At 43.7% G+C, this 12,201-nt stretch overlaps 1 pseudogene; it reads left to right on the forward strand.

Moving 5' to 3' along the window:
• Positions 1 to 418: 418 nt before the first annotated feature.
• On the forward strand, positions 419 to 2,293 carry LOC123450527 (annotated as a pseudogene).
• The last annotated feature ends 9,908 nt before the right edge of the window (positions 2,294 to 12,201 follow it).

A 12,201-nucleotide genomic window follows, 5' to 3' on the forward strand; every position in this document is an offset into this window, starting at 1 on the left:
TTATCTTGGACAGAGATTCAGTTCATTTGAAGACGTCAGGAAATACTACCAGAGCTATGCATTGTTGAATGGATTTGCCATAAACACAGAATACCGCATGAAGATAAAAGAAACTAGGGAGTACGACACATGAAGGATTAGGTGATACAAGGCAAGGAAAAACAAGAAATCGAAAGGTGTCATTGCAATCGTGCTAGAGCCGAAAAGAGGAATCACTGTCCAGACGCAGTGCCCTACCAAATTGAGACTAAATGTAGATGGACCCTCGTGGGTGGTCACCGAGTTTGTCGCCGAACACAACCACGATATCATAAAGAAGTTTGACCTCGTAAAAGTTCTGAGCGCCCATCAAGGATTCAGCTCCCTAGAGAAGGAATTCATAAAACTAATGCACGACTGTAACGTAAGCACTTCAGGAATGGTGCAGATAATATCCCTCATACACAGCAAAGATGGAAAACTAAGAAGCATGCCCTACCTTCCAGCAGACATCACAAAGCTGAAGGCAAAGTACCGCAGAGAAAGCAAGTTGGCTGATGTGGAAGACACCATTGAATACTTCGATAAGCAAGCAAAAGAAGATCATGATTTCTTCTTTAAAATAGGACTCGATGACGAGGACCGTGTGAGGAACATGTACTGGGTCGACGATGCAGCGGGGAGAGTGTATAAGCATTACCGTGATTGCATTTCGTTCGATGCGACATATCTCACAAACATGTACAAGATGCCATGTGCTCCATTCATTAGAATAAATAACCACAACCAGTATTTGCAGCTCGGCTGCGGCCTTGTGCGAAACGAAGATAGCGATGGCTACACATGATTGTTCAAGACTTTCTTGGAGTGCATGGGTGGACTTGCCCCGATGAATATGAGGACAAATCAGGACTTCGGCATGCATGCAGGCATAAGTAATGTCTTCCCCGCGGCAATTCATAGGCACTGCAGGTGGCATATAATTAAGAAGTCAGAAGAGACACTAGGATCATTCTTTGCTGACCGTCCAGAATTGCACAAGGCTTTCGAGTTGTGTGTCAACCACAGCTTGACTGTGGAATAGTTCGAATGGAGCTGGACAGATATGATTGAAAAGTACCAAGATTAGGAGAATGAGATACTACAGAACCTATAGGAGAAGTATAAGTATTGGGTGCCATCCTACTTTATGCAGTGCTTCTTCCCATTCCTACAAACTACGCAGCGTAGTGAGGGTTTCAATGTTGTTTTGAGGTAGTAAATGAGCCCCGACAACTCATTGCTGCAATTTGCTAAGAAGTATTCTGCTCTGTAATAGAAAATATTAGGATCGGAGCTGCAGCAAGAAGCAAACACAGCCCTTAAGCAGCCTAAATTTCTCACATACTTGCCCATGGAGAGGCAAATGAGCAAAATATACACAAACAAGATCTTTTTCAAGTAAGTATGTTACAGTTGCCATGTTAAAACATCTATAGCTGCGATGTTAAAAATACATAGTTGCCATGTTAAAACATCCATAGCTGCCATGTTAAAACATCCATGGTTGCCATGTTAAAACACAAAGAAATGCATAAGACATTATGTGTAGTCACAATTTGTGATGCGGTTGCCATGTGTGAAACAACCGGAAAATATACCGTGCTTTGTATCCATTGGTTGCCATGTTAAATTTAGTATGGTTTTTATTTTCTGTCCTGTTAGAAAACAATAAAAATGATAAAAATGGGAGTGAGGAACTAACTACCACAAATCATGTAGGTTCCAAGAAGAAATAAAGCGGTCCACCTCGTACACAACTTTTCAGGTTGACGATTGGACATACAAGGTGTGCAGTATCCGGGACATGTCCAATTCAGAAACAGAAGATGAGGACAAGGGTAGAAACTACTTTGTGAAGGACGTCGTACCAGAAGGTGAGTACTACTGTGAATGCTTCAAGTTTGAACGGGATGGAATTGTGTGCTGCCACATACTCAAAGTTATGGAAAATCACATCGTAAATCATTTACCCCATCATTTCATACGTCGTCGATGGACATGGGATGCTGATGATGCGTTGGGGCTGCAAACATCAAATGCAGTATTGGCAATACATGAGGACAGCCCGGAAGCAGCAATGGACTCTGTGAGGCATGTGGTACTAACTAGGGAATTTTAAGAACTAATAGACGATGCATGCAAGAGTGATGAGACGGCATAAATTGCAGACAAGCACAAAAAAGCCTTCAAGAGAGAGCTTGAACACTTCAAGAAAAGGAAGGATGAGGAATCCACCACGCTTCATCACGAAAGGGTGTTCGAAAGAAGTTAGATACAAGTCAGGCATAGATATTCAAGCGAAGCACAAAAAACCAAGAAAAGGAGTTGGCAACCCATAGGGATAAGTAGAAGGCTCGAATTGCAGGGATATAAAAGTTACACACAAAATGTTGATGGTTTGGGAAAATGTCACAACTACATGAGTTTCTTACATAGAATTGCCATGTATCTTGCATAGTATTCGTGCACGGTAAATTACTAATGTAGCTGATGGTAAAAGTTGCCCCGGAGTAGAAACATATTCTGCATCTATGGACAAAATACAGTTCACAGGTTTTGGACACCTACTGTTGCCGTGCATGGACAGTTGAAGTTGCCATGCATGGACAGCTGAAGTGGCCATGCATGGACAATTGTACTTGCCAATGTATTGTGTGAAACTAGTTGCCATTTGTGCTTAGATGCAAGCATCATGTTGTTGATGGACTACTGTTGTCATGTATGAATGAGTAACTAAAGTTGTTATACATGGAGAACTAAAAGTTTGCCATGCATGGAGAACTAAAAGTTTGCCGTGCATGGACAGATGAAGTTTGCCATGCACGGACAGCTGAAGTTGTTGTGCATGGACAACTGAAGTTGCCATGCATGGAGAGATGAAGTTGCCATGTATTCTGTGAATCTGGTTGCCATTTGTGCTTAGAAGCATGCATCATGCGGTTAAATGGACTGCAGTTGTGTAACAAAACTACAGCTGCCATCCGTAAAACGATAGTTGTCTACAAAAATGATTCCGTATAGAACCGACGAATGTATGTATGTATAAAGTGTTCCATCAACATAACTGTCGTGTGCTCGTACGGTGCATGCCACATAGACACACGCATAAACGGATAAAAGATGAACCAGAAAATCATCATTCCTCCTAAATGATATAATGGTGCACACAAACGTCAATTTCTTAAGTACTCACATTCGCAAACACAAGCTAAAGACACATAAGGTGCTAGTTGTCATAAGTGAAAACAGATTCGGTTGCAGACTTATATTACAAGAAGAGAGAAGGCATGCAAGCCATCACTAAAAAAATACGGTTACGATGAAAACAAAGAACGTAGCACGCGCAAATAAGCTTGCGAGGATGACCAAACGGTACCTTAAATTCGTCCAACACAGAATGTAAGGCGTGGGGGATCGGCCAAGACAGGGTCACTTGTACTTCTTACAGGCAGTTTTGATAGCTTCGTCGATGAAATCCCGTGTCGGAGGCCGCTTGTTGAAGTCTCCATTCATCAACTAGTTCCATGTCAATATTTTACGGAGCTCGACAACAGATGCCTTTCAGATGGCTGGAACCTTTCTTCCTTCCCACTTTGCGAGGTATTCCAACATGTAGTATCCGCAGTCATACGTGGAGCAAAAAAAAACGTTCTTCAAAACTGAGGATCATTTTAGTAAAAAAAAATACAAAGAATGGCGTTGTGTATTTGGTGCTTCCTTACCCATTGCCTTGCTTATAGGTCATGACATACTCAATTGGAAAGTGTCTGATCTTCACCTTTGAGCTTCCATAATGACGGTTCCACGTTTCCTTGAGGTTACTCACAAAGAATTCAGCGTGAGAAGTGAGACTGGTATCATCTCCACAGTGAATTGAATCAAGCACCTTGTACTGTTGGTGCTTGAGGTCAAGGCATATGGTGTAGTGATGACCTCATTTATCGACAATGTTTTCTGGCCCCAGGTGCTGGTACATCAGGAACATGATCTATTACAAGGAGGGAAACAAAAAGGGGGAGTGTTAACGTGGAAAAGCATGTGTGCAAAAATGTCATGTGGTACGCAACAAAGTTGCATTGGATAACTACGTAAAAGGAACGTGTATGATTTTGATCATCTTTTAAGAAACATGTGGAAAAACAAGAGAAGTTGGTGCCATGTTGTGTGTGAAAAATGGTTTGCAATTCGCATCTGTGAAAGCAAATAGTTTCCAACTATGCCGTACTGATGTTGCCATCAGTTCATATAAAAAATGCCACAAAAAAGCAAAAAAACATAGAAAAATGTATCTATGAACTACAACAACATGTATGAGACACGAGAAACAAAGAAAAGAGAGGGAAAAGCACTCACAAGTTATTTCAACGTGATCTTCGAATCACCATGTTAGGTGAAATTTTTCCTAATAATGGCATGGTGGAATTCACTAGCCCATATTTTGCTCGTCACACTGTAGGACATGAAGACCTTGTCAACACAAATGTTCATATGGTTGTTGATGTAGTCAATCCCACAAGCAACTACGTTCTACAACATTTTACCAATGGGCCTCAAAGACTCACCTAGATCACCACGGTCAATGTACGTCGAACCGCATTGAAATATTTTAGTTCTGTCTAAACATGAGTTGTATGAAAATGATATTACATGAAATAAAAATAAATCTTCGAAAATGGAGCAACTAAAAAATAAATGCACATGAACAAGAAAAGTTTTTGGGGGTGTGGGTTTGTATGGTGCATTACTCTTTCAGCTCCTTCATGGATTGGCTGCTCTCCCTCGTATTAACGAAATGTTTGATAGTGTCGTACAGAACAATCTGCTCCCTGGTAGCCCTCTACTCGGGCTCGAAATCAACAACTAGTGGTGCATGAACGACCATCGCCTGCTTCACAGAATCAGGGGTTGCGCTTCTGATGACATCATCAGGCACCAAGTCAGCAAGGACACCAGAGCTCAGTTTGCCCTCATTTCTCAAAAACCTCTTATTAATGGCAGCTTGCTCTATCATGCCGTAAGCTTGTTCAAGTACCGGTGAAATCTTCTCTCGAGTTGCTGTAGAAAAGGTACACAAAGAACAGAAGCAAGCACATGTACGAAAGTAGCCATCTTCAACAGAAAAGTGCCTTGTATGTGCAACTGCAGTTGCCATGGAGACAGTACGAAAAAGCAGCAAAATGGGTCATCAAACTAAAATTTCCATGTGAAAAAATGTAGTTACAACATGCAGGAAAATGACAACAAAAATAATAATTATAATGCAGATGTCACTCAAGGTAAGGGGCCCAAAAGAATGCCACATACAACACATAATGTTGCCATCACAAAATTGCCATGTAGTCTGCATTAAAATTGCCGTGTGACAACGAAAGCTTTGACCACATGAGATCGAAAGTACGAAATAGGAAGGAAGTAGCAATGAATGGTTGGAATTGACATGTAAAGTTAACTACAAATGCCATGTAAAACACGTAAGAATTGCCATTCGAACGTGTTACATATTTTGTCGTGGAGATGAAAACTTATAATGAAAAAGTGAAACATCTAGTTTACCTTTAACTATAGGCTCTGCAAACTTCACACCTTCCAGCCATCAAGGATAGGCTGCGCCATCGTCGGGGCCATGTCTGTAGGAAAATCAAAAGCAACCGGCTATGGATCAATTGGTGGTTCATCCTGAGTGTGATCTATACCAAGGCTGCAACTTGGTGGGCTAAAATCCATGGGGTGCCTCTCCTGCGTCTCCGACGGGTTCCGCATAAACTGATTAGCAGAATCTAGAGGTGAAAGTTGAACAAACATTTCGCTATCGAGGGTTCCACGCGAATCAGTCTTGTTGGTAGGACGAGCCGAGCTGCCGGTGATTTCAATCACATCCTTCTTGTGTGTCTTCTTGTTAGGACTGCATGATACACCAAAGTTAACATGAATCTTGGAAGTTCAAGGATTCAAATTGGGGGCCTTTTGGGCCGTAAGGGGCACCATCGGCTGTGAACACGCAGCTCCGTCAGTAGATTCTTGCTTACCCCTAACAACTTCCGAAATGCCAACTTCCTTCATCCCCATTGACTTGTTTTCCTTGAAAGGTGGGAAAAGAGAGGAAGCAGGCACAAATTCCATGCCTGGACTGCTTTTAACGACCTCCGCTGCAATAGATGCCTTCATAAGATTCTTGCGGGGGCAGCGCCTAGGAGGCAGCCCAGCTCTCGAAACCTTTGTTGGGGCAGCCTCGACAATGGGAGCTGTTGTACGAACTGTGGATGTCCTCTGATCAAGAATGGGAGCAGCCTCGGCAAAGGGAGCTTCTATAGGAACTATGGATGTCCTCTGATGAGGAATTTTAGCCACAACACCTTCTTTCGTGGGCAAAGCGGTACCAACAGCCCCATGTGTGAAGTCCATACCACATGAGCATGAATCTTCCTTGTTAAATATAAGATCTAGAGCACTCACTTCATCACTTGCCGAGCGGCCAGATAGTATATTGCTAGCATCCCTCATTAACGGCAGCGTGAGAACAACCTCAGCAGTCCTCGTAGACACTGACTTGTCACTGCCAGAGAGTTGTGCATCAGATATACCAATTGCTCCAGTTGTAGTATTTACCTCTACAGCTGGCATGGACGAATTCTTAGATCCATCAGAACTAGTAGCAGTGTTTGATGTAGTGGCAACAGGTTTGTTAGCTAGCGGCACGTGAATGTCCCCATTACTGGATGTCACCAACTTCGAATGAAAGCGTTCCAATTGATCTTTCTTAGTAGCTTTGGTGGGGCGGGACTTGGTCTTCTTTATCCTTCAAAAAAGTGCAGCAAACAGGTATTGCTGAAAAAGTGCAACAAGAATGAAATAGAATGTGGTAGAAAGAAACAAGTATTTGCAATGAATGTTGACATATAAATTCTTAGTTGATGCGGAAGGGTTAGAAAATGAATGGCAAAGCATGAAGTTTCAACGTGTGACGAATGCTAGTTGCCACGTGAATAAGATTGTGTCTGCCATGTGTGGTAGGTAAAAGTTGCCATGTTGGAACAGTTAGAGTTGCCATGTTCGAAACAGTTAGAGTTGCCATATGAAATTACTGAAGTTCAAAATGTGTCATGTATGTTGGAACAGTTAGAGTTGCCATGATGGAGCAGTTATAGTTGTCATGTTAAGACATCTAGTGTTGCCATGTTTGAACGGTTAGAGTTGTCGTGCTAGAACAGTTAAAGGTGCCATGTTAGTTGAATTAAAAGTTACCTCTAGATATGGAATGTAGAAAAACATGTACGAGTGCCAAGGTGAACATGCAACAAATACATATGATTTTTCAGAAAACTGAAATGGCGCAACACTCACTTGTTCAGAAAACAATTAGGTTACAACAAAAGAACGCAAATTCAGTAAAAAATGAGAGCATACTTTCTGTTTTGTTTCCTTATTTCTTCAAGAAGAACGGGATCACCAGTATTGGACAACGACGCACGAGGAGACGATCGAGTGGACGAAATACCAATAGCAGTGGGTACCCCTTTGTTCAACCGGGCAGAAGCATGAGAGGGGTGGGTGCTTGTTTTTGTTTAGTTGCTCGAACATAAATCAAATCAAAATAGGAACCTCGAATAATATAATGTAAGTCATAGCATGCAACTCATTAAAAAGTGTGTGATATGCCACAACAAACAAACTACAAACCTTCTCCTAGCAGCAACATGATCAATCATTCATTTCTTCACATGAGGACCCTGAACAAGGTCCTCTATAGTCCTACCTCTCTTTGAGGGAGAACCACCAACGACGGTTGATGTTTTGCCCCCCTTCTATGCATTAACAACATTTGGAGCATTGACATTCTTATCACGAGAAGGCAATTCCTGAGATTTCAATGGATCACTAACGTTCTACACGTGCCCTGTGACATCGTGGCCATCAGCACCCTTTGGAGGACCAGCATCCATTGCACCCAAACCGCCCACAAAAGAATCCTCTTGGGTATCATGCTGCTCTTGAGAGCTGTTGTAATCGTACCAACCACAACGATTAGTTGGATGATGTGTGGGTGCTCCAACAAAAGAGGTAAAGTGCCTCGCAACATCGTCAACATTGGAGCCAGCTAATGATGTCCAGCCCTCAACCAACTTCCCAAGCAAGCTGGTCATCCCGGAGGCAAACTGTCCAACTAGGTGCTCCACAGGGGGACTGGCCTAAAATGATAGTAAAACAATGGACAACTTCAGATAACATAAAAGAGTACTAAAAAAGAATTGGACAATAAATCACAAAAGATGTAAAATAAATCAATTGTGAAAAAGTAAGGAAAAAAACAAATGCATCGGTAAAAATACCTCCTCGATGCGTGATGGAGCTAAATGCGCATCCATCCACTTGGCAAAATTACTTGGCCCACCTAAAAAATGTAGGCACTGGCATGCTTTTCCATCAATTGAAAAATGAGAGGAAAAATGAAGCAGTCAAAAATAGGACATTGCCAGCAAACATGGGGTGGCTTACACAAAAAATCAATAAAATGTGGTAAATGACTGCCATGTAAATTAAGATACGGTTGCCATATGGGGGGTGGGGAGAGAGACGGGGGACATAGCTGCCATGTATTTTGGGTTTTATATCCACTTTTGGACAAAGTAGAATGAATGGACACACAACTTTGTTTTGTTTTAAAAGTCATTTTATGCATAGTACGATGTCACTAACGTGATGTTTTCCATACGTGGTCTCGGCTATCCTGTATGCAGCAAGCACAGCATTCACAAGTTTGTTCGTCCAGGCGGAGACAACAAATTTATGTGGGGTGGAAAACCTCCTATCGTAACAAGATCAACGGTATAAAAATCAAGGTGATCGACGTACATAAGCTCACAAGCACAAACACAGAAAAAAAAACATGTTAGAAATCTAGGAGTGCCATTTAAGTTGTTATGGTTGCCATTTACGTATTGTTATGGTTACCATGTAGAAGCATCTAAAAATGTGTCGTGATAACGCTTGGTTTTGCCACACGTCTCGTGTGGTATGTAAGAAAACCAGCCACACACCTACGTGTGGGACGAACAAATAGTGCACACACTCCAACCTACGTGTGCGTATACAGTATAGTTCAGCTGTAGTTGCCAAGGTTGCTAAAACTGCAGTTGCCATGAATGGACAACTGCAGTTGCCATGGTTGTTCAGCTGCAGTCACCATGTATCAACAAAGTTGTAGCTCTTGCCATGTAGGACCTGACCTACTAATGCAGTTGCCATGCTTAGGAAAATGTAGGAGTTTCCATGCTTGCTAAATTGCAGTTGCCATGTCTGAACAACCACAGTTGCCATGTATGAAATACTACAGTTGCCATGTCTGGACAAATGCAGTTCCCATGTTTTTTTAGCTGAACTGCAGCATGACTGAACAAAATTGCGGTTGCCATATGAGGGCAAGTGCAGTTGTCATTTTATGGACAGCTGAAGCTGTTGCCATATATGACCTGGTAAACTACAGTTTTCCATGATTTGTAAACATTAGGACTTGCCACCTACTAACATTAGGCAGTTGCCATATAACACCTGAAATACAAGGCAAATGCAGTTGCCATACATGGTGAAGTATACCTGCCGTATATTTTGCTTAAGTCTTATGCATTACAGACAAATAAAAAAATGAACTGCTGGTAAAAACACATGCTGATAATAAAATCAAGAATACAATTAGGTGTAAGGGGTAGCCCTTCTGATACATCTTATTTGAAAGTGCCTCATGCAGGAAGTCAACAATGAATTTGCACCAATTCATGTTCTTCACATCGTCAATTTCTCGCTTGAAGAAACAAAGCAAAGATTTGAAGAACATCAACACAAACACAGGACAAACATCATCGGCTATTACAAAACAACAACAAAAAATAGATGGAGAACATCTACCAGGATAGGGCAGCATTTGTTGATTGGACGTAGCAAAGTGGTAGGCGCAAAGACAGACGAAATCAAGTACAAAAGAAGTTTCATCCTAAATACATCGCAATGGGTTCTTTTATTTTCCAGCGAACTTGCAAGCACTGTCTTGTTAGGCATGGTTGCATCTTCAGGAAACAAACGGGGGAACAATGCTTGCTCTATATCACTGTTCGCCTCATAAGGAAGAATCAATTCCCCATGGGGTACACCTAGTGTACACAAAACAGACTCCTCGTCCAAAGGCAGACTTCCACACCCCAGAATGACAAATACCTTGGACGTAGGCACTACTAGAATTAGAGAATTTTCCATCTGCTGCTTCTTTGTCGTCTGCTGGCTGATGGCAAAGACCCTCTTTGCCATCAGCTACCAAAAACCAAACGGCAACGAGCAGGCTGATGGCAAACATACTATTTGCCATCAGCCAGCTCTTTTCCGTCAGCTGGCAGAGAACAAAGAGCATTCAGGCAGACGGCAAAGAGCAAAGGCGGCCCACCCCGCACCCCCTCTCTCCCCCCTAATGACCTCTCTCTTTGCCGCCAGCTTTTCTCATCTGTGCCGTCGGGGGGCAGACGGCAAAGAGGATGCGCCCTAACGGCCGTCGCCCCCCACCCCCACCCCCACTCTCCCCTAATGTCGTCGTGCCCCACCTCATATCCCTCTCTCTCATCCCCGAAACCACCACCATCGCCGCGCCCTCCTCCTCCCTCCGCCGCCGCGCTCTCGTCCTACCTGCGCTGCCGCGCCCTCCTCCTCCCAGCGCCACCACGCCATCTTCCTCCCTGCACCACCACTGCGCCCTCCTCCTCCCTGCGCCCCTCCTCCACCACGCCCCCCTCCTCCTCCCCGGGACCTCCTCCACCACCACCACCGCTAGAGCTCACCCCTTCTCCACCACCGCCCCCTCTGCCACCACCACCCTCTCCTCCACCACCACGCCCTCCTCCTCCATACGACCCCCTCCTTCACCACCGCGTCGCCCCTCCTCCACCACTACTGGCCCCTTCCTCCCAATGCACCGCCACCTCCCTGCGCCCCCTCCTCCTCTACAGTCGTCCTCCCTGTGTCGTCCTCATCGCACGACCGCCCCCTCCGGTGAGTCATTATTTCTTTTCTTTTTTTCGTTTAATTTGTTAATTAGGTTAGTTAAGTTAGTTGTTAATTACCTACTGTTAGTTAGGTTAGTTAGGTTAGTTGTTAGTGGTTACCTACAAGGTACTTAGGTTAGTTGTTAGTTCTTAGTGGTAATTAGGTTAGTTGTTAGTGGTAATTACCTATTGCTAATTAGGTTAGTTAGGTCAGTTGTTAGCTTAGTTGTTAATTACCTACTGTGCGTTAGGTTAGTTGTTAGGTTAGTAGTTGCCCGTGTAGAGCCCTCCGGCCGCCGCCTATGCTTGCACTAGCCACAACGTTACGAAATGTCGGTGAGCATGTCATGCACCTGCCATGGCTACGACGCCATCGAGCTCACGGGATGCAACAACGATGCTGCTGCAACCCTAGATGACTGCTGGGACCACCCCCTTGAGACACTAGTGATATTCCACTTCGGCATCGAGGATACTACAACAGCTCAGCGAGGCTCCACTTGAGGCACCGCTGGCACCAGTGGGGAAGAAGAATTGAGTGGATGAGCGTTGTTGCATGAGATGAGGCAAAGGAGGTTGAACAATTCCCACGCCGGCCACCATCGCATCTATACCCACAAGAACGTCGATCGATCTCGAGGGTTCAATGGTGGTTGCTTGCAGTAGACAATGGTGCGGACACCAAAACAGATCGCAACAGTAGTTGTCACACAGACATGACATCTCGACGACACCCGTGACACCCGACACGATGCCACGAAACCCCGACATGACGCCCCGACACGACATCTCGACGACACCCCGACACGAATTTTTTTTTTATGGAACCCTAGATGACATCTATATACGTCATATATTTGTGTTAGGTCGTATATTTTCTGATTTTATTAGTGAACACAAAATATTTGTGTTGATCGGGTGGATTTACATGTGACAGTTGTCTCGTCGCTGTGAGGTCTGTTGTGCGAAGACCTCCGTTCTACGAGCTCCGCCCTTGCATTCGTGGGTGAGTACAAATGTCATCTCCTCCTCGCCCTTTCATTTGATGTGGGTCGGTCTTTGGATGAAACTTGCTAGATATAGGTAAGTAAATTAATTTATCAGTATGCGTGACCAGTATGCGTCACCCCGTTCGAAAGGGTTACAGTTATGAATATGC

This window comes from Hordeum vulgare, chromosome 4H, assembly GCF_904849725.1.
Source record: "Hordeum vulgare subsp. vulgare chromosome 4H, MorexV3_pseudomolecules_assembly, whole genome shotgun sequence".
Lineage (NCBI taxonomy): Eukaryota > Viridiplantae > Streptophyta > Magnoliopsida > Poales > Poaceae > Hordeum > Hordeum vulgare.